This window comes from Crocuta crocuta, unplaced genomic scaffold, assembly GCF_008692635.1.
Source record: "Crocuta crocuta isolate KB4526 unplaced genomic scaffold, BGI_CrCroc_1.0 scaffold19, whole genome shotgun sequence".
Classification (NCBI taxonomy): Eukaryota; Metazoa; Chordata; class Mammalia; order Carnivora; family Hyaenidae; genus Crocuta; species Crocuta crocuta.
The window spans coordinates 846,915-874,444 of NW_027551565.1; the positions used below are offsets into that span (position 1 = coordinate 846,915).

The 27,530-nt window shown below is 40.0% G+C and overlaps 1 long non-coding RNA gene across 2 annotated transcripts; it reads left to right on the forward strand.

Moving 5' to 3' along the window:
* Positions 1–4,854: 4,854 nt before the first annotated feature.
* LOC144220000 (uncharacterized) lies at positions 4,855–25,183 on the forward strand. 2 transcript variants are annotated; one of them, XR_013331582.1, is made up of 3 exons: positions 4,855–4,988; positions 19,219–19,290; positions 23,225–25,183. It is a non-coding gene; the product is annotated as an uncharacterized LOC144220000 (long non-coding RNA). The 2 variants fall into 2 exon arrangements; XR_013331583.1 differs by lacking the exon at positions 23,225–25,183 and adding an exon at positions 20,214–20,322.
* The last annotated feature ends 2,347 nt before the right edge of the window (positions 25,184–27,530 follow it).

The following is a 27,530-nucleotide window of genomic DNA, read 5'->3' on the forward strand; positions in this document are numbered from 1 at the left end:
TCAGATCACAACGCGAGCGGGTATCAAGACTCAGACACTCAACCGAGCCACCCAGGCACAGGGTCAAATATGTGAATTGGCATTGCCTTCTAGTTTCCTGGGCTTTGAGCCCTGGAAGGATGCTCCGGAAGCCGTGCCAAAGCTCAGGGGAACAGGAGGAAGAGGGTTGATGCTAGGTGAGCGGAGCTGATCTGGAAGGGTGGCAAAGATACAGCCTTCATCTACAGCCAGGAGACGGAAGGAGTGGAATAGGGGCTAGAGACTTTCCAGGGAGGGAAACCGTAATGCAGGAGGATGGAATCACCAGCGTGCTGAGGGGGCTGAGCAGTGAGAGCAGAGAGCCCCATGGGGCAGAGAGCGGCAGGAAGAGATGTGGCTGCAGTAGAAGGTGAGGCCGAATTTGGAAGCCAGCCGAGGACATGGCCTGTTCAAGAACATTAAAAAGGATGCACAATAAGTTTCTTTCTTAGAGCACCATGTAATAACAATAGGATGACCGAGTGGGAGGCTGGTGGTAAGCAGCAGGACCAGCCGTGGGGGCATCAGGCCAGTGCAGGCACATGGGGCCCAGCACCGCATACTCAGAAGGCTTTGTAATAGGGATTGAAGGCTGTGGGGTTGCTGCCCTGATAGAAAAAGATAATGATAACTTGAACAATGGCTTATATGCAGTGAGCTTGCTGCCTCTGCTCATGCGCATCCGTCTCCTGCCACCCCCCTGCCTCCTGGGGTTCCCAGCCACCTGCTTCCCTGGCCTCTGACCTCGTGGGAAACACTCAGCCTATTCTGCCCCCTTCTGGCATTGCATCCCTACACCTCCTCCTGGCTTCCTCATTTCCATGACCCGGGTAAGGGCATGGAGGTGGGGAGGTCAGGGGCAAATGCCTCAGTGCATTTTGGAGCCGTACAGGGCAGCCAGGGTCACTGCTCTGAGTTGGAAGCAGCATGACATGTTCAGCAGACATCAGATGTGGTGAGCTTCTTGCTCACCCCCAATCCAGGTGCCAGGCGGGTCTCATTGTGGAGGTTGGAGTCCCTTGAAGGTCATTTATCCACTGTAGGTTGGTGAGGAGGCTGAGGAAGAAGGGGAGACACCTAGCTTGACTTCCCTGCCCCTGGCTGGGGCACAGCTCCTTACATATTCCCAGTGGCATAGGGTCTGTGGCGGGTGGGAGGAGGGACCCAGCAGCTGATGGGGGAAGTGAATGTGTATGCCCTCAGGGGGGTTGGCTGGGGGGGCTGGGCCCCTGTGAGGGTCAGCATTGGGCCCTGGGAAATATGATGTTAAAAAGCAAATCTAAAACACCATGGTAAGTCGAGAGAGAGACCATGGAAGAAACAACCATGCTTTATATTTTAGTACCTTTAAAGGTGCATTTTCATGTTGCATTGGGCCCCATGCATTATGTAGCTGACCCTAGGAGGGAACTGGCTGTGCTGTTGCTGTGGTCCAGGCAGGGCCCAGAGTCAGAGGAGCCGAATGATATCTTCTCAGTCTGCATTAGGTCTCCTGAATCTCACCGGCTCGGTTCCTACGCTACTTCAAGAATGCTATTATGCACGTTGGGTTATATTTAGATGTTCTTAGTCACTTCACCTTCTAAATGCTGTGCTTCTTAAGAGCAGGAGGTTATCTTTCTGACTAAAGAAGCCAGGAGCTCAGCCTTCAAAGAGAACAAAATAATGAGTCCTGAAGAAGGGGTACTGAATAACAGAAGAGTAAAAATAATGAAGGACCTCATGGAGAAGTGTGTTTGTGTGTGTGTGTGCATGTCTGTTGGTTTAGGAAATACGTGTAATCTAACAGTGGGTCAGTGGAATTGGGGAAGGTCTTGCCTTCCTTATGTGAGAAGCCTATATTCTGTTTTTGTCCTGATGGTAGGTACCTACTCAGGGAACAAGTCGGGATAATTAAGATGTTAATGATCATGTTTCAGTCTGTACCTCTTGCGGTTTAAGAGAAGGTCCCCTGCAGGAGTGCTGACAATATGGACTCCATCTTTGGCCCTCCATCTTGTTTATGCCCATGTGATGACCTCCTGCTGGCCTACATGTGCCAGGGCCTGTGGAGGTGAATGTGGGCCCTCCCTGGCATGTTGGAAGGCTTGTGCTGATCTTCCGAAAGATGCCTGGTGCACAGAAGGCCCTGTCTCAGTTAACAAGTGGAGATTCTCTGGCACCCAGATGGCACCACGTCAGATAACTACCCTGTGACCCCACCACCCTACCCCTTGCTCCACAAAAGTTCGGGATTAAGGTCTGGATTGGGCTGGAAGGTAGCCATATGCTGCCTCCATCATCTGTCTGCCCGCCCATGAAAGTAAGTTACCGTGAAAAAACTGTGTAAATCACATGGAGTGCTGTGTCTCTCTTTTTTGTCTTAAAATGCCTTCTCAGTCTGGAGGATACTTTATGGACCCACTCGCCCCTTCTTACAGTCCACATAGCTTGAAAATAAGTTTATGTTTTAAAATTTTTTTAATGTTTATTTATTTTTAAGAGAGGGAGAGAATGTGTGTGTGTGAGCAAAGGAGAGGCAGAGAGAAAAGGAGACAGATACTGAAGCAGGCTCCAGGCTCTGAGCTGTCAGCACAGAGGCCAAAGCTGGGNCTATTTTTGTATTTGAGATGATTATCTTACTTACAATTTTAAACAATTAAGATATTGCCTCAGCAACAAGTATAAAGTGTTTTGACAAATGAGTTCCTCTGCTCAACACATTCCCTGGAGCCTTATCACTTATGTTGTGGCATTAACTTGTTGAACCAGGGTATCCAAAAGGATATCCAAAGAATTTTGTGTCAGTAAATGACAAATGATAAGAAAAGGACGGTATTTGAAATTGTAGTGTAGTTAGAGAAATAGAGAAGGACACAAGAAGGGCCCAGAAAATTTGCAGGCAAAATTTATTAGAATTTTAGGGTTGAAGACAGTATGATAAAACCTCACAGAAAGACGTGTTACGTCGCAGTGCATATTGGAACCCTACGGACACATGTAAAGGGCTGGAAATGTTTTCACAGAGCCTAAGATGCATTTCCTGGTCTAGTTACATGTCTCTGGGAATCTCCATCCCATAACTACTGAGTTTTTTAAGTCATTGGGGCAAAATGTAGGAAAGATAATACTTGCCATGAATGCCCATGACTGTGACTTTTGGGCAAGTTTTGACCTCTCAAATCCTTAATTTCCTCATCTATGAAAACAAAATACTGATACTAATAATTTTTTGCCTCATAAATCGCTGTTAAGTGTTAGAAATAATTAAAGCATGTAAAAGACTCAGCTCAATGTCTGGCATGTATTAAATGCTTACCATGTGTTATCCATTATTATGAAATGCAAAGAATTAGTGAGAAAAATTTCAAAGTTCCTTTTTTTATGGAACTGAAACTGATTGTAGGTTTTGAGTCAGTTCTGTAATGATTAAAAGCAAAATGGTTCCGCTTTATTTGCCAATAGCTGTACATCTATCTTCCCCAGCAGTTTTTTTTTTTTTATTTCCCATAGAAATTCAGTAACAGTATGCAAGCTCCTTTTTCTCTCAGGCTTTCTGTGTATGTGTGTTCAGGGAAACAGTATATTAGTAAGTATTTCTGATTTATTTTTCATTTAAATATTTACAGATTTATCTTTTTTAAAAGTTTATTTTGAGAGACAGAGAGAGTGCGAATGAGGGAGGGGCAGAGAGAGAAGGAAAGAGAGGGAATCTCCAGCAGGCCCCGCGCTGCCAGCTCAAAGCCAAAGATGGGGCTGGAGCTCAAGAATTGTGAGATCGTGACCTGAGCCAAAAACCAAGAGTCAGACACCTCACCAACTGAACCACCCAGGTGCCCCTACACATTTATCTTTAAGATAAACATTTAAGATAAATGTTTCTTTAAGAAACAGATAATAAAGGACAACAGTCTCAAACCAATGACAGGATTTTTTTTTTTTTCCATGAAAAAGAGGAAGGACTGGCTTTCAGATGTTCAAATGAGTTTGACCTGCCAGGCTGTGGTCTCTCTTACAGTCCTTCCTTCTCCTTTCACCTTGAGTGTGTTTTCCAGTGAAACACCTAAACACATGAACTTTAAGAGTCATGCCTAATGGGTATGATTATAAAACAGATGGAGCGTCCAGTCTCTTAGAAGGAGCAGATTATAACTGAAAGCTATTTATAAAGAGAATGGAAACAGTTCTGTTTACTGACTGCTATTGTTATTTAGGGATGATGGTGAAATCAGATATCAGTGTTGTGCTTGGAGAAAAAATGCAGCCTCTTCTGACGTGTTAGGAGAGCTGTGGGAATTTTGAAAACGCCTGACCCAAATTACTTGTAGAATGAAATTCTTTGTTCTTGTCTATATTATGATTAAAATGGGGGTTGTAAAATTTCCCAAAGGCCGGTGTAAAAACTGATGTTGATAACTTATAGCTACAAGTGACAAAAGGCTGTAGTTTATGGAAAATAAGGGCAAATGGCCTTTCCATATGCTTTTTGTGATATTAACCAATTAGAAAAGGGAGGGAGGTCTTATGTTATATTTACTGTATTTTCTAAATTACCTATGATTTTTTTAATCTTCACGATGATGAGAGTGACTGTGGTTTTCTTTTACTAAAGAGTATGTGTGTTTATTGCTGAGGTCTTTGTAAACACAGAGCTGGCGGCTGTGATGTATCTTCTTGTAATTCAGTAGGTGCAGGCTTTGTTGTCCTTAAGCAGAGTGCCAAAACTGACATCACCATCCTGTTCTAGAGCTCCAGCTGGATGAACTGTGGGGCATGTGCCCTGACCTCATGTTCAGCATCAGGGTCAAAGCAGAGAGAGGTTTGACAAAGATTCCGTTGTGAACTCCTTGTGGAAATGCCACGATGATGCTCTAGCAAGCTCAGTGTACATCGCACCAGCTTCCACCCCTCTCTTTCCCAGTGAGGTCCTGTCTCAAGCTTTATAATGTGATTCAGAAGGGTGATGAAGAGGGGAAGAAGGAGAGGGAAATGTAAGTCAGAACAGTCCTTATTCTTGTTATATCTAAAGTAGTGAATCTTATTTTTCCTGTTTATATAATTACGGCTGTCTCCTCTAAGATTGTAGAATAGAACAAATCTAAATGCCGCATTACACGTACGTTAATGGAAACACATAGTGTCCAAACCATTGACTATGGGAGTAGAGATCAGGAGTTCTCTAACCTGTTCAGACTCTGACTGCTACATATTATTTTAGAAGCCCTTAACACATGCTAAATCTGTCTCCTTGGTCGCCTAGAACTTATCTTTCTGTGTATAGTATCAAAGCAGAGGAAACTGTGCGATTGGAATCCTTCCTAGCTTCAAGAGATACACTGTCAGAAAAAAAAATTGAAAAACTTGGAAATAAGCAAAGAAAAATAACTGAGTGTTCTGTTCGGGTTACTTCTCCCTTCACAGTCCTTAAACTTTCATGGCTCCTTTAATACAGAGAATTTTATCTGTAGAAATGCAGATGTATTGTGTATGGTAGAACTTAATTAGTTATTTCCAGGTGGATAGTGACAGTTTCACATCTATCTGATTATTCATTTGCATATTCCTATATATAGATACAGAGAGGACCTCTATATGTATACTAAGGTTTCTTCTTTGACTAGGTTGGGACATCTTGTTGATTCCCTCAGTAATTAATAAGTTAGATAAAATCTTTTACATGCATTTGCTTTATATTTGCATGACAATCATGATATTACCTTTTAAAATAATCCTTTAGCAAGAACTTTCAACAGTTGTTAGATTCCCCATTCTTTCTTTGAATTACAAGCTTATAGGCAGAGACATTTGCCACAGATTTAAAAATGTTGATTTGCTCAATAGATTTTTATTAAATACTTCTGTCTTTGGTATTCAAAGATAGTCCTAAAGAGAATAGGATGATGCGGTAATATGCTTTCCACTCTGCAAATCTGGGATCATTGGGCCATAAAGATTTGAGGTTAAGTTGAGGCAGTGGCAGCAGGGGTCAGGGCTGGGGATACTGTGAAGAACTCTAACAGGGCTAGTGAAGCATTCAAGTCATTGTTGCTCTGGAAGGGATGGAAGCCTCTTAAACTTAATGGAGAATTAGGCTAGGTGAATAGCTCAGATAAGTGTTAAATTGGTTCGATTGGATTGTAGCAAGAATGCTTCTCTTGCTTTCCTATATAATGCTGCCCTACATGGTTCCCCATATCACTGTTTTGTCTCCTGCTTCACTCTGAAAACAGAGATAAATATTTGAGGAACCATAAAACCAATAAAATAATAATAGATGCCATTTATTGGAAAGCCATATTTATAGACACTTTGCAGTAATCATCAGAGTTATTCCTCATAGCAACCGTCTCTGGAAAGTATTATTCTATACATGAGAAAACCAGTATTCAAAGAGACTAAATAACCTCTCCCAAAGCACCCATCTAGTAACTGAAAGAGCAGAGATTTGAACTGTTTTTTGCTTAACTGTGAAGCCACTGGGTTTAGCCATCATGCAACATGGGGCCTGTCTGTGTTGCTGGGCTCTGAAGTTCTACTTTCTGACTCTACTGGTTTGGCAGCTTCACCTCCCCCCAATATCATGGGCATTTAGGAGATGAATAAGAGAGAATCAGGGAAGAGGATTGAAAGGGAAAGGTCTGAAATACAAGAGGAGAACCATTACTGAATGTGGTCACAGAGGGAAGAAGGGAGAGAATTCTAGGAAGAATAGAATGATCAACTATGTCAACTAGTATAAGGATGCCAATATAATTAAAATGAATTTGTGTGGAGCAATGCGAAGTTATCACTGGCAGTCATTGCTGAAAAATTTTAGTAGAGTGGAGACAGAAACCAGGTAATGGTCTTGTAAATGTAGACAGAATATGAGGATACAGAAGAAAAGCATTGAAAACACCGGGGATGGAGGAGATGCTGATACTCCTCCCCTCCCCCCTCTGCCAAGAGACCTTAGACAAGTAGAAAAGACCATGTAAAGGAGAGACAGATGTAGGAGCCTAGACGTCAGAAGGGAAAACACCTGGGAAGCTTCGATTTCTTTGTGACATAGGCGAGAAGTGTGCTGTTCGAGAAAGAGGCTAGGATGCAGGGACAGCAGGGTAAATGAAGGACGACCAGTGTGTGTATGGTTTTGATTTGCCATTGTGAGGAATGCCAGAGACTACTCATTATGAATATATAAATAGTTGACCAGAGAGGGCCGCAGGCCAGCTGTCACTGGGCATCTGGAACAGTGACTGCATGGTGGTGTGGTTTCTCCAGGAAGACTCGGGATCCTAAAATACTGGGTCATGTTAGCAGTAGAGGTAGGAAAGTGGGTGAGTGTGGAAGGGAAATGGTAGTGATAGTAAAAATAGCTAAAGTGAAAAAGGAGAAGGAAGGATGTGGTCTAGATGTAGTTATTTATTTATTTAAAAACTTTTTAATGTTTATTTATTTTGGGGAGAGAGAGAGAGACAAAGTGTGAGTGGGGGAGGGGCAGAGAGAGAGGAAGACACTGAATCTGAAGCAGGCTCCAGGCTCTGAGCTGTCAGCTCGGATGCGGGACTTGAACCTGAGGACTGTGAGATCATGACCTGAGCCGAAATCAGGCGCTTAACCAACTGATCTACCCAGGACCCCCAGTCTAAGTACATTTAAATAACTGAGCCTGGTTGGATCCTGAACTGGTACTGCAAATGGAGAACCAGTTCTGAGGGCTTCTGTGGGAAGAATGGGGGTGATGATGGAACATCTTAGCTCAGCTTCTATCTGAAGTGCAAGGTGAGCATGCACAAGACATAGTGAAAAACTCTCTCTCTATCTCAACCTTGAAAATGCTAGATAAATTATTAAATACTAAGTTTTCATTCTAGTTGAAGCCATTTTAAATAGACTTCCCTTCCAGCTTTTCTGAACTAGCATTAGTGTCTAGATAAGTTATAAAGAAAGAGTAATCTGTAGGAATTTCTGACTTTCTTTCTATATTTTAGATTACTGATAACGTTTTAGTCTGTGCTTTGTTTAGAGGCAATGCAAATGATCTACCCCACACCAGGAAACATTATAGTAGAAAGCATGCTTATTTTTTTTAATGTTCAAAAGATTTTTTTAAATATAGTTTATTGTCAAGTTGGTTTCCATATAACACCCAGTGCTCATCCCAACAAGTGCCCTCCTCCATGCCCATCCCCCCTTTTCCCCTCTCCCCCACCCCCATCAGCCCTCAGTTTGTTCTCAGGGTTTAAGAGTCTTATGGTTTGTCTCCCTCCCTCTCCTTAACTATTTTTTCCCCTTCCCCTCCCCTATGGTGCGCTGTTAAGTTTTTCTGTTCCACATATGAGTGAAAACATATGGTATCTGTCCTTCTCTGCCTGACTTATTTCACTTAGCATGACACCCTCGAGTTCCATCCATGTTGCTACACATGGCCAGATTTCATTCTTTCTCATTGCCATGTGGTATTCCATTGTATAGATAAACCACATCTTCTTGATCCATTTGTCAGTTGGTGGACACTTAGGCTCTTCCATGTTTTGGCTATTGTTGGGAGCGCTGCTATGAACATTGGGGTACATGTGCCCCTATGCATCAGTACTCCTGTATCCCTTGGGTAAATTCCTAGCAGTGCTATTACTGGGTCATAGGGAGTCCTATTCTTAATTTTTTGAGGAACGTCCACACTGTTTTCCAGAGGGGCTGTACCAGTTTACATTCCCACCAACAGTGTAGGAGGGTGCCCGTTTCTCCACATCCTCGCCAGCATCTATGGTCTCCTGATCTGTTCATTTTAGCTACTCTGACTGGCTTGAGGTGTTATCTCAGTGTGGTTTTGATTTATATTTCCCTGATGATGATTGACGTTAAGCATTGTTTCATGTGTCTGTAGGCCATCTGGATGTCCTCTTTGGAGAAGTGTCTGTTCATGTCTTCTGCCCATTTCTTCACTGGATTATTTGTAGAAAGCATGTTTAAACAATTCTTGTAAGTGATGTTTTTATAGACTCTTCCAGAAAATATGAAAAAAATGAGAAACCACCATGCAAATCTTAAATTTGGAGATCATAGTTTGTTTTCTTTCTGGACTTGATGAGGGTAATAGAAGTACTAGTTTTCTATTGATGTAGGGAAAAAGAACTCCTTTCTGGTCATATCTCTGATTCTCATGTTAATAGAGGGTAGGAAGCAAGAGGGGGTAAAGTAATTTTTTTTTTTAGTAATTTTGATAACTAAATGAAATTAATTTACTACGAGTTGTTTCATTTTTGTGTGTTCAATACATTTTAGCCTGGTGTTACCTCACTTAGGTGTTTAAAAAAAACATAAAAACTTAAAACAATTTGAAAGTAATTTGTTGTTAATTAAGGAGACAAGATGCACTCTGCTCTTCATTATTCTCCTTTTAGCCCTTGAATGACTCTGTATTAATTCATTTTCTGTTAATAGAGAGATAGACCCCATAAATAAAACAAAATCTGGAACTTAGTATTTATTGAAATCAGCCAAGAAAATGAAACATTAGATTGGCTTCCCTTGAACTTGCTTATATTCTCTCCTCCTTGAAGAAATGTTAAGTTAAAGCATCTACTTGGAAAGCTTGTAAGAGAATTTGAAGGGGAAAAAGGGAGTAGGGATCATAGTGAGTGTTAATGACGGACCCTCTGAGATAGACTTGGCAGTGGTGTCCGCAAATCCATCGTGAGTCATAAGGCTAATGTATGTACACAAGCCTATTAGGCTCTTTTCTCTCTGTCAGGCTCAGCATTTTCCTTTCCATTTTTCTATCTGGAAACACTATTAGTTGGCTAATGCACCTTGGGGATTTGGGATATGATAATGCCTTTGATCATTGACAGATAAATTTTCTATGCACTTGGCCTCAAGTAAAATGTCCAACCCAAAAAGACTTTTAAAAACTGTTATTTTTTTTAAGTTTATTTATTTTGAGAGAGAGAGAGAGAGCATGCATATACACACATGGGGAAGGGGCACAGAGAGAGAGGGGAGAGAGAGAATCCCAAGCAAGCTTTCCACTGCCAGCACAGAGCTGGAGATGGGGCTCCAATTCATGAACCTAGAGATCCTGACCAGAGTCAAAATCAACAGTTGGACCCTTAACTGATTGAGCCACCCAGGTGCTCCCCAAAACTCTTATTTTCAAACTTTTATTTTATCACAATATTTTGAAGGATGATATTATAATTTTTATCATGTGTTTCCATATTCAGACCCAAAGGAAGAGGAAAAATGCAAGAATCATATCAGAGCTGAGAAAAATTAGGTGGAATTTAAGAGCCTTCTAAATACTCAGTCATGTTTAATTACTTTAGTAATGCTTTACTTTTGTATTACTTTAAAACAAAACATTTTTAAAATAGGGCATTCTTTTTCTTAATACTTTGTATTCTAATTAATCTCCCGTGTATGCATATGGTAACCATCTGGGCTGAGCCCTACTCTAGGTCAGAACTACATCAAGAAAAGATGTTTTTCCTCATTTCCTGTTTTCCTCATTATTATCCTTCTTGGTACTTACTTAGATGCAAATGTTATATAATCTTACATATCTTAGTACCACTCTTGAATTAGTATATTTGAATATTAACTTATTAGTATTTTATTTTTCTGAGAAAACCTATGTGTTCTGGAAAATTCTATTTTAAAGATTTCTCAAAGTTTGTTTTTTAGCCTTTTCTCCGTGTAGCTGCCCCATAGCCAGGCCCCTAGCAGCTGGCTGTCTGCTGTTGGTCCTGATGCAAAATGTCAGGTCACTTGCTGGGAGTCAGGTCAGTAGGAGGGAACTCTGGAAATGAATTCAGAGCCCTAGGATGCATGTTCTCATTCTCTCCCATGTCCTCTGTATTTCTCAAGGCTTCCAGGTACAGACCCTCAGAAAAGAAGAACGCAGGCACTCCCGGGAAAGCTCTGTCTCATCACCTCCCTCCTTTCAGCTGCCCTCTATGCAGGAATTAACCTGTTTTGTGCAGCCAAGCTGTGCAAAGTGATCCAGAAATCATAAGACACAGCTTTATTAGGAGGGGTAAAGGATTCTCTTGCATTTCAAATGCTTGCAAATAAGAGCTTAAGAGTTGTCCAGAGCACACCTGGAATTTGTTGCATATATATAAATATATATGATTTGTATATATACATATGCAATCATATATATATATATCATATATATATATACACACACACATATGATTTTCAACAAATAAAATTTTGCATGTCTCCATTTTATTACCACATCTTCAGTGTCTGAAAATCTGCTCCCTCTTAGTAAAATTCCTGGCATTTAGGAACATACGAATGGATCCCAAGCTACTTTCTACATAAAAAATCTATTAGAGATGGAACTGAAAGACATTTTACAAGCCAAGACTCAGCCAGGCCCTGGAGTTCTCTGTTACTCTTGTAACCATTGATAACATCATTCAAACCGAAGCTGCTTGGAGCTGCCTTCGGCAGCTCTCGGTTTTCAGTGTTAGATTTTATCATCTGTAANCAGGGAAGCCAGGACCCACAATGAACACTCCGGTCTTGGAAGACCAGATCAGGACGGACTGTGCCTAGACTCTTCTATGAAAATGTGCACATCTCTAATTGCTGTAAATTCAGCTTTGTGTGCCAGCAAACATTTGTTGCTAAAATTCTTTACAGGTGGTTTCCCATCACTGGTTTCATGAAAGCAGAGACCGGTGTGACAGGCGCAGTTTCTGCTGCCTTTTGCAAACACTTCTGTGATGAAAGATGACAAAAGGCAATGCAACAGCCAACTTCTCTGGAAGGAGCTAGTCCCAATGCCTAAGGGAAAGCATTCCCTCTTTTCTTATGAAAATCAGCCTTTGTTCAGAGCAGGAAAACAAGCAGGGACTTTTACTCAGTTGAGTAGTAAATCAAGTCTTGAGCAACCGAAGGAACAAAGTTACAACCAGGGCTCAACTCCTCATTAGGGCCCGCAACACTACCGAAAAATCATTTTCTTCAGTCCTGGCCTTTGCAGAAAGTTAATCTACTATTCTAAAAACATCATAGAGAGTAACATCAACTTGGACTGTAGAAGTAGGTTATAATCACCTGAATTTCTTGTGAATTGGACAAAAAAAAAAAAAAAACCTTCTCCTGAATATGATGAGGGAAAGTGCCATTTTCTACCTATTTTTGTTTTGTTTTAAATGATACAGGACTTGGGGCGTGTGGGTGGCTCAGTCGGTTAAGCGTCCGACTTTGGCTCAGATCATGATCTCTTGGTCCTTGGGTTTGAGGCCGATGTCAGGCTCTGTGCTGACAGCTCAGAGCCTGGAGCCTGCTTCTGATTCTGTGCCTGCCTCTCTCTCTGCTCTCTCACGCCCTGTTTCTGTCTCTCAAAAATAAATAAACATTATAAAAATTAAATGATACTGGACTTTAGAGAATACCTCTGTCCTAAAATAGGACTATTGGGAACAAAAGACTATAATAGCCCATATTATCTTTGGTTTTGTATTCATGCCGCTGGTGAAGAAAGGGAAGAAAATTTGCTCTCATGTTAACATTGCAAGCAGAAATGTGTGAATGACTTCTCAGACACCTTTGCTTGGGACAGAAAGCAGTACTTTCTATGCAGTGACCCATAGGCTACTAACTGTAGTGGGACTTAATTTAGTAAAGTATTTTGCCCTGAATAAAATATGCATTTTCAACTTTCAAGTGTGTTTAGCAGAAAGGAGGAAGGAACCTAAATTAAGCAATAATTCTAGTGGCAAAGCTATTTGTGTTCTTTTTCATTGTAATCCATTCCAGATATAGTTTCTTCTGCGCTGGCACATGGTCTTTAATGTGAATACGTTCAAATGGGATTAGTATAGAGGGATGTGATGTCAGTGCAACTTGGAAGACCAGAAGGTTCTTATGTGATTCCCCTCCAGCATCTTTCTGTTCTGCGCTGCCAGCTGCTGTGGCAGGATGCATAGTATGCTGACAAAGCTGGTTAGTAAGCCTTGAAAAGATGCAGTATTGTGCATGGTGTCCATTCACCCCATCTGCTCTTTTTTTTTTTTTTTTTCCTTGAGAGAGAGACACACACATACAGCGTGAGCTGGGGAGGGTCAGAGAGAGGGAGACACAGAATCTGAAGCAGGCTCCAGGCCCTGAGCTAGCTGTCAGCACAGACCCTGACGTGGGGCTCGAACCCACGAACCGTGAGATCATGACCTGAGCTGAAGTCGGACGCTTAACCGACTGAGCCACCCAGGCGTCCCTCACGCCAACTGCTCTTAAGGCTGATCGTGTGCAAAAGAAACAACGACCAAGGAGTTGATCCAGACCCATCCATGTCTACTTGTGCTGTAGTATGTGAAAGCCTTCTGCTCTCCACCGGTCATTTCTGATGGGCTTGTCTGTCTCCTAATTCAACAGACTTTCTTTTACCTCCTTCCATCAGTCTACCTTCATCTGCATTTTCAGATAAAGTCCCATAATTACTATAGGATTTATTTTGATTTTAACATTAAAAAAAAAACCCGATAAGTTGTTTTTCAGTAGGGTTTTCATTGTTGTTGCTGTTGCTGTTGCTGTGAGTGCCGTGGCCGTAAAGTGGCATACGTTTTCAGGGGTCTGTGTTAATTCTACTCTGGTCCCATAAGCTCTCTAACTTTAAGTGCAACGTAGCATATCACAAGCTTTTTGGGAATGCATGTATGTACTGTAGCATATGCATATGCTTCTAAATATACATTTTCATCAAATCAAATTAATATTTTAATAATGTCATGTATTTGTAAAGGCATTTATAATCTTCAGGCTGCTTCTGTATGAGGGATCTGTCAAAGGTCAAAAACGGATTTACCTTTCTGATATAAAAGAACCAGCGAATCTTGATGACTAATTTTGGTGATCTATTTATGGGAATAAATAAAATTAGCTGAAATGTTGCAGTGAGTTGAAAGGCAGGACTATGTGGCACGAGAACGCAGGTTCTGAGGGGCGCCTGGGTGGCTGAGACGGGTAAGCATCCGACTTCAGCTCAGGTAATGATCTTGAAGTTGTTGAGTTCAAGTCCTGCATCAGACTCTCAGCCGTCAGCACAGAGCCTGGAGCCTGCTTCAGATTCTTTGTCTCCCTTTCTCTCTGTCCCTCCCCAGCTCATGCTCTGTCTCCCTCTCCCTCTCCAAAATAAATGCACATTAAAAAAAACATGAAACAAAAAAAAGAATGCAGGTTCTGAATCAACATTGCCTCATTCACATACCAGCTCTGCCAAAAACTAGCTATATAAAGGGCAGATAATTTAACTGCTCCATGCCTCAGTTTCCCCATTTATAAAACTAAAGAATAATGGTGCTTACCTCAGAGGGTTTTTGTGAAGATTAAATGTGTTAAATAAAGTAGTTGGTACTGAATGATAATATATATGAAGTATTACCACTTTAAAATATAATTAACTGATCAAATTGTCATACAAAATTTATTTTCTTTACGGGAGTTTCTTGAGACTAGGATCTAGGTCTTCTAGAATAAGATTCTATCAGTGGTTTTTTGAATTAGATTTAATGCTTCGATTGCTTTATTTTTTGTTTTACTTTGACTAGAAAATGTATCTGAGGCCACAGTAATCAAAATGTGAAAACAACTAAAATATCAAACAACTGATAAATAGATAAACTAACGTGGTGTATTTAAACAATGGAATATTATTCAGCAATGAAAAGGAACAAAGTCCTGATGCATACTGCACCACAGAGCCCCCTCAGAAACATGCGAAGTTGAAGAAGTTCAGCACAAAAGAATGAGCGCATTGTATGGTTTCATTTATATGAAATGTCAAAATGTCTGGAACAAGCAAATCTACAGACATAGAAACTAAATTAAAAATAGTTGCCTAGGGCTAGAGAGGAAGGCAAAGATACAATAATAACTCTAAATGGACATAAGGTGTTTTCTTGGTGTGACAGGAAGACTGTGGTGATAGTTGCATAAGTCACTAAGTATATTAAAGCCATTGAAGAGCACACAAGAAACACATGATGTTATGGTATATAAATCAGATCTCAAGAAATCTGTTCAGAAAATGATAAGGGGAAAATATATCACAGAACTGTAACATCAATCCCTAGTTACATACCAGAGATACCCCTAGCTTTAACATAGCTGTTGATTATGAGGGCAAAAGTTTTACTACGAGCAGTGCTGAAAAGCTTATTTATGTCTATATTACTGAGATTCTTTATGAAGTAATTTTTAAATAAAATTCAGTTGAAAACAAGCCAAAACATTTCTGATTAAGGACGATACACTAGATTTTTCATTTTTCTCAATGCATGATGTGTAATTTGCTCTTCTGAAACTGTAGACATTTTAAATATAGTAGAAGTCCAATAGTTTACTTGCTTTCATTTTTTTTTTTTTTTTTTTAAGACAGAAGAGTGTAGATCACAATTTTGGATAGTATTTGCTTTTTGTTCCATGTCCCAGAAAATGCATGGGCTCTTCTCTTCTCTTCTCTTCTCTTCTCTTCTCTTCTCTTCTCTTCTCTTCTCCTCTCCTCTCCTCTCCTCTCCTCTTCTCTTCTTTTTCCTTTCCTTTCCTTTTTCCTTCCCTTCCCTTCCCTTCCCTTCCCTTCCCTTCCCTCTGTAGAGAATGAGAGTGCGAGTGGAGGAAAAGGGCAGAGGGAGAGAGAGTGGAGCCTGATTCAGGGCTTGATCCTATGACCCTGGGTACATGACCTGAGCCAAAATCAAGTTGGACACTCAACTGACTGAGTCATCCATGCACCCCAGATTATATGTCTCTTAATTCCACCTCTGCAGGCAGAGTGACCTCAACCATGTTTCATAAATTCTCATTTTTCCTACCCATAAAATGATAGTAATTAACACATGTATGGGTCTCATCAACTTATACTGCACATTAAATGAGTAAATACATGTTAATATGTTAAATGAATTAATACTTTAAATACTGCCTGGCAGAGAATAAGCACTCGATAACCAAATTGTTATTACTGTATCTTATTAACTAAGATGAATGGTTTTCTGTGCTCTCATGAATAAGAACTCTTGTCAGACACCATAATCATGGCATTCTGCTCATTTTTTTTTTTTTANCTGCTCATTTTTTAATCCTGTGAAGGAAAAGGGTGGACACATCTGATTCTAAGCAGACACACACACAAAAAAATAGGCTCTGTTCTTTTATGGGTAAAACTGTAGGGTGAAACAAGAAAAATTCTGTCTAACAACTTTTATTATATAATGTGTGAAAGGACCTGGTATAAATGAGAGTCTCATGCATGTTACTTAGAGTAGGTTAGCTCCCTCCCTTCTTTGCAGAAGTGCTGTGAGGTTGGTGGTGGTGTCTACAACTTTACAACTGAAGTTGTTGAAGACCAGAGTAGGAGAGGTGGTGGGAAGGTGCACTGTGTCCCTGAGGAGCCCTGTTATGTATGGGGTAAAGTGCTAAGTAGGCACTTTGACCCAGAATGCTCAGCATATCGATTCTATGACACAGTTAGGCCTGTTTAGGGTTAAAGAAACTAGGGCCTAAAGATGAGAATATTTGCTCAGTCGCCAAGTAGATTGTAGCAGAGACAGAGCTCAGCCTCCAAAGCAACACTTGTTATTGCCACAACAGTACTCTGTTTTTTCCAAATACCAACCACAATCAGATATCGTGAACCAGTCAGTTCTCTACTGCTGGAGATAAATAAGTAGCAAGCCACCAATCCTTACTTCTAACTTGGAGCATTTAATATGACATCTGGGTACAGACTGTGTCTCTTTTCTCTTAATTTTGATATGTGTTCTTCCATTCACCTTAGATTTATGTTTCATTTTAATGGGGTTCTCTGCAGCCCACATTTTCCTGTTTAAAATTTTCCTCTGACAAGTCATTGTGTATAAATGTAATAACAGGTATTAGTTGTGACAACTGCATTGAAATAATTTTTATGACAAAATTACTTCTAAATTATTTTTTGGTAGTGCATGGATTTTCAGGTTAGTATTGTATAATTTATACACGGAATTGGATTATTCTGTCTGTCATTTAAAAAACAGGGGAATGGGAGACAGAAGGAAAAGATAAAGTAGATTAATTTAGAGAGGTTACAGTCATATAACCAGAATAGTTTTTTCTCTCTATGTAAAATACCACTTTAATTATGTTACTTCTCAGTACAGAACTATAATGCTCCAGTCCCTTTAAAGTGCAAACTATTTATGTTGTCTTCAAGTTCACTGTGTACATGGCCACATAGCTTCCCTCAACAGCTCTGTGCACGATGTGCAGTGTATCGAGTTTGCTTCGGATGTTTCCACCTCTTTCATTTCATGCAGTTCCCTTCCATTGCAGTTCTCCACACTCCTGACTTCCTGTGTCCTATTCTCCAAGTCTCCCTTTCAAGAGGCAGACTCAAGAAGAGCCTTTCTTGCCATTTCTCTCCTCTAAACTCTTATTTACTTAGCATAGCCACCACTTACATTATATTAGAGATTATTAGTAAATCATGTGGTTTTTTTTTTTTAGAAAGGTAAAACAAAAATCAGAGAAGTAGGTGATGTGACATGGCACATTTCTGATTGAGCTCATTAAGAGCCAGGCTTAGTTTAATTGAGCAAGTAGGTATTGGAGTCTTACAGTATGGAAATCGTGGTACTAAGACCATCTGGGGTGCCAAGTGAATTAGATAATCCATATCCCTGAAAGATGATTTACGTACTTTTGGAACAAGTCATGCTATCCTTAAAAGAATAAAAGGTATTGTCTGATATCTTCTAGCTCTAGAAATGACTGTCAAGGGCATTTTGCAGACTTGGGGAAAAGATTATATCAGCACTAAGGAAAGATTACAATGGTCTATTTGTCAAAAGTTTGGGAAGTTCACTTCTCTGAGAGTCCTTCCAAATGTGCATATGGGTTCATGTGCACAGAACCCATATGGGTTCATATGGGTTTGTATCCGCTTGGCTAGTCCAGAGCATCTAGATATTTGGTCAAACACTTTTGGATGTTGGTTTGAAGGTATTTTTTAGATGAGATTATCATTTAAATCAGTAGACTCTGAGCAAAGCAGATAATCTTCTATAGTATGAAGGGGCCTCATCCAATCAGCTAAAGGCCCTAACATAAAAAGATGGATTCCACCCCCAACCCCAAAAGAGAGCATTGTGACTATAGCTGCCTTCTGATTTGAACTACAGCATCAACTCCAGCCTGCAGCAGGTTTTGGACTTGTCAGCCTCCACAACTGCAGGAATTAATTCCTTAAAAGAGTTTTTCTCTTCCCCCACTCCCCCCACCCCCACTGGTTCCGTTTCCCTGGAAAAACTCTGACTAATATGGCCAAGGTCTCTTTCAGCTCTATCTCCCTGTGATTTATGTATAAAATGGAATTTCTTCTTTGAATCCATGGATCAACCTTGTTTGTATAAAAATCTTGGTCTGCATTTATTATTTGTCATTAGTTTGCATCTACACTGCATCGGAGAGATGAACATATTCAAGATCCTTGATACTTATTTGGATTATAGAAAATAGCATAGGGCTTTATGACATGCTCCCTGCATTTATAATTTTTGAGTTAAATAGCACAGAAAAATAATTTTAGAATGTGTGTAATTTGCATAGACTCATTTATTTTACTTCTCTTTCTTGCCTCTGAAGTCCCCCCACAACCTTTCATTCTATGCCTTCAGTTGACAGCAGTGCTAGCCTATGAATTTCAATTTTTTTCCCCATAGGTCTTAATCTTCCTGCTTGTTGTGGAAAAGAAATCACTGTCTGAAGCTATTCATATGAGAAATTAGTAGCTCCTAAAATACTGCTGAAGCAAAAGGGAATTTTCCAGGCACATCTGTAGGATAATATACCCTTGTAAACAGCTTAATTCAGCCCTCCTAGACATTGTACTTTCATTGTTACTGAAAACTGACCTGAATATACTCATATTGACCAATGCCTTATGCCATGTTTCTCTCTGATTCCCTATTAATAGGGCTTAGATTCATTCACGCTTTCAACTTTATTCGCAAATACTTACCTTGTTCCTAGTAAGCACTGGAGATAAAGCATGGGCCAGATGGACAGCATGCATTTCTGGGAGGAAAAGGAGACTGTCATTACCAAATGCACCAAACTTGGAAAACTTAAGTCCAAAACTAAGAAAAAAAAAACCAATATATAGAATATGTGGAATTACAAAGTTGGGGAGTGTAATGACCTGTTTTCGTTCTCTTATGTCGCCCAACATTTCATGTCTTCCAGGCTTCTGTTGACCAGGGTAGCTTCCCTAACCCCCACCAATCAGGTTAGAAGACAAGACTTAGAACATTACAGGTAAGCATTTTGGACACAAAGCTTTCAAAGGAGGTATTAGTACATTTTGAGAGAGTTGTTTTAAATTACAAAAATAATTATGTGCATTATAAAAACTTCAGAAAACAGAGAATCAATTAAAAAATATAGTCTGTGGAGAAAGAACCACTATTAACACTTAATTTTGATATCAATGTAATTAAACGTGTACATATTAAAGCAGATGCTTAATAAGTCAGATTCCTATCCTGCATTGGTATTTTGTAGTCTCTGTTACTTAAAATTATGTTGCAGATTTTTTTTTTTCTGTCATGAAGTCTTTTTCTTGAATATGACATTGAATGGCTGCACAGGTGCCCTAATGTAACTGATCCATGCACTCTTGTTGGACATTAACGCTTTCTCCGTTTGTTTATCTCATCACTGTATCTCTGATCATTTTCTCAAGATAAATTCATAGAAGTAAAATTGTTGGGTCGGAGTGAGTGCGCATTTTTAGCATTCCTGATGCGGACAGCCAGGTTGTGCCAGTTTACACCGCCACGAGCAATGCACACAGACACTAAAGAGGTCGTGTTAAAAAACAAATGCGAACCAAAGGCTGGCAGGTAAGATGAACAGGCGAGTGCAAAGCCCTGCCAGTCTCCCCAGCGAACACTGCTGCCTTTGGAGAAGACGGTCTCTATTCAAGTCAGAACTGGCTCTGTTGGTTGTCTTAAAGCCCATATTCTGATGAAGCAGATTGGATGTTTAATGGGTTTTTACAAGCAAGATTGGGACATTCTTCCAATTCTGGCCAGTGTTAATTCAGTCAGCCAAAATCACTTTCTTGGCACAAAGCTGCCCGAGTCAGAGACTTCCTTTGCAGGTGTCTGGGCCTCTGTGTTACATGCATATCGAGCTTGGACACCCTTCTTTTTTCTGCATTTCCTCTTTCGTTACAGGATGCAGAGAAGTGATGTTCTCGTGTTCTCTTCTCCCATGGAGGCTCTGCAATTCTGTCAGTCTTCGCCAAGAGACAGCCCATTTCCCTACTGAAAACTCCCCAGTGGCTTCCTGTGCTATTTAGAATAAAATGAGAAGCCCCCTTGATGGAAAACGTGACCTCTCGGATTTGTTCCATTTCTTCCAGCCTGTAGACCCTCTTTCTGTCTCTTGAAATTTTCAAACTCATTTGGACCTCAGAGCCTTTGCACTCACTCCTTTCTCCTATCTTCACTCCTCTGTTACACTCATTCTGATGGAAATATCTAAAAATAGTTCCCTTCTATCACGCTCATCACTATCTACTATAGTACTCAGCTTTATTTTTCTCCTTAGTGCTTGGTATTGTTTGAAACTGCATCATTCACTATTATTTTTTTTCTTATTTATTGTCTGTCCCCTCTTGATGGAATATAAACTTCATCACGGCAGGGATCTCCTGTGGCTTGTTCATTGCTCTGTCCTTCTATGATTGGAACTGCTGAATATAATGAATGAATGAAGGAAAGAATGAGTAAAAGGAAAGCACTAGATATACCCAGTTCTGGGCAGGCAAGACACTCTACTTTTCCTCAGTGTGCTCACATGAACACAGCAGGGCTTAGCTTTTAGTGAGACGTGTCCACTCAGTCTCTCTTACCCTGATCGTAGCAGAGCCCCCATTCAAACATGCATTACAAATATCTTACTCCTGTATGACTCATGCTTTCAAGACCCCACTGGAGGTGCACGGGTTAGGGATTTGAAGTCTTACTCCCACTATCAGAGGTAGCCTTCAGATAATCTTGTGCAAACTTAGCATTGTCCCAGATCCCAAGTTTACCTTACACCATGTTTAAGGAATTCAATTCACACACAATTCTTTTAGTTATTTATTTGTTAACTTATGTGAAGGAGGTTTTACATTAATTATGCTTTTTTTTTTTAATCTCATTTCGTTTACTATTTACCTATTGTACTCTCTAATTTCTTAAGTAGGATTAAGAGATATACTTTCTTGGGGTGCCTGGGTGGCTCAGTCGATTAAGTGTCTGACTTCGGTTCAGGTCATGATCTCTTGGTTCCTGGCTTCGAGCCCCGCGTCCGGCTCTGTGCTGACAGCTAGCTCAGAGCCTGGAGCCTGCTTGGGATTCTGTGTCTCCCTCTCTCTCTGCCCCTCCCCTGCTCATGCTGTCTCTCTCTCTCTCTCTTTCTCTCTCTCAGAAATAAATGAAAAGATTTTTAAAAATTTTAAAAATCTATACTTTCTCTATTAAGTATATCTTTTTTAAGTCCTAAGGAAGCTGTTTGGCACATAGACAAGCCTTCAAAACAGATTTGATTTTCTCTCCAGGAAGCTCTCTTCTTCTTTCTCTCTGTTTTCTTTTTCTCTTTTTTTTCCAAAAAAGACGCAAAATGAAAGAAACTGAAAAGCATGTCAACATAATGAAGCGGGGGAGAATATTAATATCTTCCTTTTATTATTTCTTAATTGAAGAATTTGTTACCTTTCTATATTTCCATTTCCAAATTTGATTAATTGGGAAATCATCATAACAGCTGGAGAGTATTCAGAAAGCACGAAATTTATATTTTGGTCTGGGTTCTGCCTGCTCATCATCGTGTGACTTTGGTAGACATCTAGAATACTGTTTTCTTGTTAAAGAAGAGGTTTTAACTTGGTGTCCTCTAAGTCTAACAGTGTCAAGGAAAAAATAATTAACTTATAAACTCGAGTTATTGTACACACAGTAGAAAAAACAACAGTCTTTCCCATTATCTCAAAAAAATAGTAACTAGAAGATCCAACTCTTGGAAATAAGAGTAATGGTCAGGAGCTCTGACAGCACTGATCCCATGGATGGCAACCTTTGGCTGGACGTGAGTAGTGTCAGCTCCATCTCCATGGGTGTGTTCTCTGCATTGGGCCACGCCCATTTTTGTTTGGTTTTGCTCATTTATGGCCCTGAAGATGTGAGAGTCTGCTTGTCCTTGGTGATAGGATCGGCCAGATGCCGTCTTCCTCTGACACCCAGGGGAGACCTTCCTAATTGACCCGTGGTTTTCTTCTTTTCTGCTCATGTCACCACTTTGAGAGAGCCTGGGACTATTGTATGTTTTTTGGACTAGGGTCCACATCATGGGTAAAGACTGTCTTTTCTCAGTGCACCAGTTGAGGAGAGAAGCTTGAGAGAAAGAAATAGAAGGAAGAGTGAGGTAAGAAGTGGGGACCTGAGAGGAAATGGCAGAGTTTTGGCTTTTCTCCTTCATGTACCTGAACAAGGTCAAGTCGACTTTTACTGCATTTAATTTATAATATGGCACTCATTTAGAATAAGGTTCAAAAATCTGAGTCCCCCTCTAATTTTGGCTGTATTAGGAACTGGAGAATGTTTAATAGCCTTATTATGAAGAGGGAGTACAAAAGGGAGCTAAAATTATATTTATGTATTTGTTTTTTTTAAAAAATCACTTGTGTGTATGCTTTAGGGAAAGCCAGATTTCAGACAGATTTAGAAAAGATGATCACTAATGAAACGGTGGGTGGTTTTTAAAAACAAAATGGGAACAGGGGCACCTGGATGGTTCCGTTGGTTAAGCATCTGACTTCGGCTTAGGTCATGAACTGATGGTTCATGGGTTCAAGACCTACGTCAGGGCTCTGTGCTGACAGCTCAGAGCATGGAGCCCTTCCCTGGCTCATACTCTGTCTGTCTGTCTCTTTCTCAAAAATAAACAAACATTAAAGAAAGTAACATCTTTTATTTATAAATAAGTAAATACGTATATACATACATACGTACATACGTACATACATACAAATTGGGAATAATGATCTGGACTGGCCAGACTTGAGAGAAAACTGGCAAAGACACATTATGCTACACTATCCCAGCAGCAGGAATGTGCTAATGGCGAAATGAGAATGTCTGAAAGGAAATGAGGGTCTTATCAGAGGAACCAAGAAGATTTCATTTTTGTGTTCCCCAAGGTAATCGGCATCATCTCTGACTGATGACGAAGGACCACTTAACATACGCCCTGAGGAATCACTGCTAGCGTGCTCTTTGGCCCAAACTCACGTGGACTACATGACAAAGACATAATTCTGCCCTGATTCTTAAAAGAACAGGAAAACACTGATGCAATCCATTTGTTGAATTCCAGAAAACCTTTCCCTGAAGTCTGTTTTTACACTACCAAACTGAGAAGGGATGTCTGAAGGAGTAATTAAAGCCTTGAAACATGAAAGAAAGAGAAAATCTTATTGCAGCCTGGGGACTTAGTGAGAATAACAGGAGCCAAGGGAAATTTAGATGGGCAGACACAATTCGGTGAGCAAGTATCTGTCAATATTGTACAAGATGTTGAAAGTTGATGCTGGTGACAGCCAGTCAGCTCCAGTTTACCTTTGCACAGTCTATGCTAAGCAAATAAGTATTTTAAACAAGATTGCCAGAGGCAAAGTAAGGTCTGCACAAGAGAACAGACTGAGAGTTTGGGCTGTTCCCTGTTGATTATAGATTGGTGTAGGTAACGCATTAAAGTCCTTTCCTTAGAGCTTCTACATTTGGCACAGTTATATGGAGTTATTGTTTGTTATGACCTGAATATGTAAACTATTTTTATTTTATTTTTATTATTTTTAAATGTTTATTTGAGAGAGAGAGATAGAGGGGAGGGACAGAGAGAGAGGGAGACAGAGACTCCCAAGCAGGCTCCACGCTGTGTGCACAGAGCCCATCTGGAGCTCCAACTCGTGAACTAACTGTGAGATCATGACCTGAGCCAAAATCAGGAGTTGGATGCTCAGCCAAAAGAGCCACTCATATACTCGTGTAAACTATGTATTTTAAAATTACTGTTCCATAATGCTAATTTGAAGGTGTGTTTATATATATATATATATATTCATATATATATATGAAAATTCTGTAGGCAGTCTCAACTGGATATAGTCAAGACTGAAGTCATTCTTTGCTTTTCCTTCTGCTTCACTGCTTGATCTGTTTACCTCATCTCTTTACTGGCCCTTCCCCTTCTTTATAACCCATCACATTTGCCTGATTCAGAGACTATTTCTCAACCTTTGTAGTTCATGGGTGAACACACTCAGGTTCACAGCTTTAGTAATCTATTTACTCTGTCTTCTCCATTCTTAACCACAGTGCCAGCCCAACCCTTGGGTTCCATATTTGTACATTCACCTGCTTTCCCAACATCTCCACTTTTCTATATTTGTCAGTATCTAACAGGTACCTCAAAGGTTGCATATTCTGAGAGCCATTGACTGTAAACTTGATGAGCTTAGGGCATTTGTTTCTCTAAAAGTGCTCGGTATGTAGTAAAAACATGCTAAGTATTTGTTGAATGAATTATCCAATGATTGCCCTAATTTACTCCCAAATCTGCATCTTGTACTAAATATGTTTAATTTATGCATACTGCTGTATGTCCATCTAGCCAAGGTAGAACACCTACAGATAGTCTTACTTTTTCCTATATCTCTCCTTCCACATCAAATCAGTCTTTAACACCTTCTAATTCTATAGGAGAAAAATCATCTGTAATCCATGGCTTTCTGCTACTACTGTCACTGTGGATTCTTGTCTTCCTAACAAAAGTATTTTACTTTCTGTTATGGACTGCATTGTGGCTCTACCACCACCAAATTTATATGTCAAAGCCCTAATCCCCAGTGCCTCAGAATTCTATTATATTTGGAAGGCCTTTAAAGAGGTAATCAAATTAAAATGAGGCCATTAGGGTGGGCCCTAATCCAATCTGACTGTGTCCTTATAAAAAGAGGATTTTAGGAGCCACACAGAGACACAGTGATGTGATGCACCGAGGAAAGGCTCTGTGAGGACACAGCAAGAAAGTAGCCATCTGAGAGCCAAAAGAGAGACACCTCGGGAGAAAAGAAACCTTGGACTTCCAGCCTCCAGAACTGTGCAAAACTAAAGTTCTGTTTTTTAAGCCACTTAGTTTGTGGTATTTTTTATGGCGGCCATCGCAAGCTAATACATCTCCCCTCAAAGGGTCCTCTAGTCTTCCCTAACACAACATCATGTCCCTTCTCTCTTTCTCCTTGCCTATCTCTATGGATAGATTACAAATATAGATATAGCTCCACTCATCATAGGTGGGTAACAAGAAAAATACATATAAATAGTAAATAGAAATCTGAAGGATGAAACAGGATCTCATCCATCTTTCTCCCCAGTCTCTATGCCATTATGTGATCTTTCTTAAACATCATAACTATAAATAAGCATGTTACCTCAGTGCTTCAAAAAACTTCTGGCTCATTAACTGGCGGGAAGTTCAAATGTGTTAGTGTTGTATACTAAGCCCTTTACATTTTGTTTTTTCTCAACCTGTTTTTCCAAGTCCCTGTGATCCAAGCCTGAGAAAGAGACCAGAGCAAGAGGCTGAAGGCCAGAGCGTGGCAGTGAGGAGGGAGGAAGCCACCGGTGATCTTCCCAGTTCTGACATCAGTTTCTCAGGCCCTGAGAGCCACATGCCAGGCACTATTATGAGCATTTTATACACAGACTGTCACTTCAATGCCATGAAACAGAGACAGACTATGTGACCTGCTCAGGGTCTCACAGCAAACAAGCAGCAGAGTTGAGATGTAAACCCACGCAGTTCAGCTATGCTACTTTGCCCCTTGCACACTACTCTTCCCAGGATACTTCAGTTGTTAATTTGTTTAATAAAACACACATTGTTTGTTAAGATAGCTCAGATTGGTTTCTATTACCAGCAGTGAGGTACAGTGAAAACCTTAAATAGCCTAGCTTAAATATCGCATTATCTAGAGGGGCAAAGGAGGCAAAGTTATGCAACCCTCCGTTTTCTTGCTAACCCTTTCCACGTATCTTCATTATGACGCTTATCAAATCACTCTGTAATTGTTTGTCTCCAGGTTTTTCTTCAACATCTTGTCCAGCACGTAGTAAAATCTAAAATAAGGGTTAATTCTCCCATATCCTGTAAACACCTCTAAGAGAATTGCTACATTGTGCTGTTAGCTTATACCCTCTGAAATACACTGTTGTTGAATGGCTGACTCCGGTCATTAATCAGAGCACATTGACAATTCCATGTTAATCATGATCATAAGTAAAGAGTGAAGAGAATTACATGGGGGGGGGGGGGGGAATAGAATAAAAAACCCAAAGAGAAAGTCTAAGGACTTTAATGAGATTATCTGAGAATGCTGCTTCCTGCCTGAAAAACCAAAGCTATAGTAGCTGATAGATTCTGAGACTAGTTAAGGAGGATTCCAAGGACTAGGGATTTATTTCATTGCATCTCACTCTCTCCCTCTCTCTTTTGTCTTTTTTTTTTTTTCTCCCAGATTGTACCTATAATGTTCTTAAAGACAAAAAAGGTGGTTTTCTGTGGTTATGATGGATACTGAGGGCCTTGTTTTGGAGATTTGTTAAAGGATTACTAACAACCTACCTTTCTGCCCATTCTGATTTTGTTATCAGAAAACAGGTTCACAAAGATTGGATGGGATTTAAGAATTCCTGGAGCTGTAAATACTTTGAAGCATAGAGGCCCATTGCAGTTTCCACGGTAAAACTTCCAGTTAGAAAAACAAACAAACAAACACAAACAAAACCCAAAAGATAAACCTCACAAAACAAACAACTTCCTCCCTCTCGCCAGAACATACACCTTTATAGATTCATAGAAAGCAACTCTTTTTAAATGTGTAGAAAGAAAACATAGTAAGAGGAAGAACTGCTTTCTGGAGCTGGTAAAATTTTGTTATCAGCATTTCTAATTGAATAAACCAGGTTTCTTTTTCTTTTTACTTTGTATTCCTTATACGTATTAATTCTGTAAGAAGAGTAGTAGGTTTGGATGCTGAAAAGGAGTAATATAATCTGGTGAATTTCAAATAATTTTTCCCATCTTTGTTTCAGAATACACATAGATATCTCGCCTATGGGAACGTAAGGGAAATATTAGAGAAGGCAATTCTATGAATCCTAAGTATTTTATTTTTATTAAATTTAAAAAAATTTTAAGATTTGAGTATAGTTGACACATAATGTTACATTAGTTTCAGGGGTACAACTTAGTCCATGTCAGATTCGACAAATTTATATACTATGCTATGTTCACCGCAAGTGTAGTTACCAACTGCATTTCCCTGATATAAGCATCTTTTTAGGTATCTCTTGGCCATCTATCTGTACATCTTACTTGGAAATATGTCTATTCAGGTCCTCTGCCCATTTTTAATCAAATAATTTCTTTTTTTGGTGTTGATT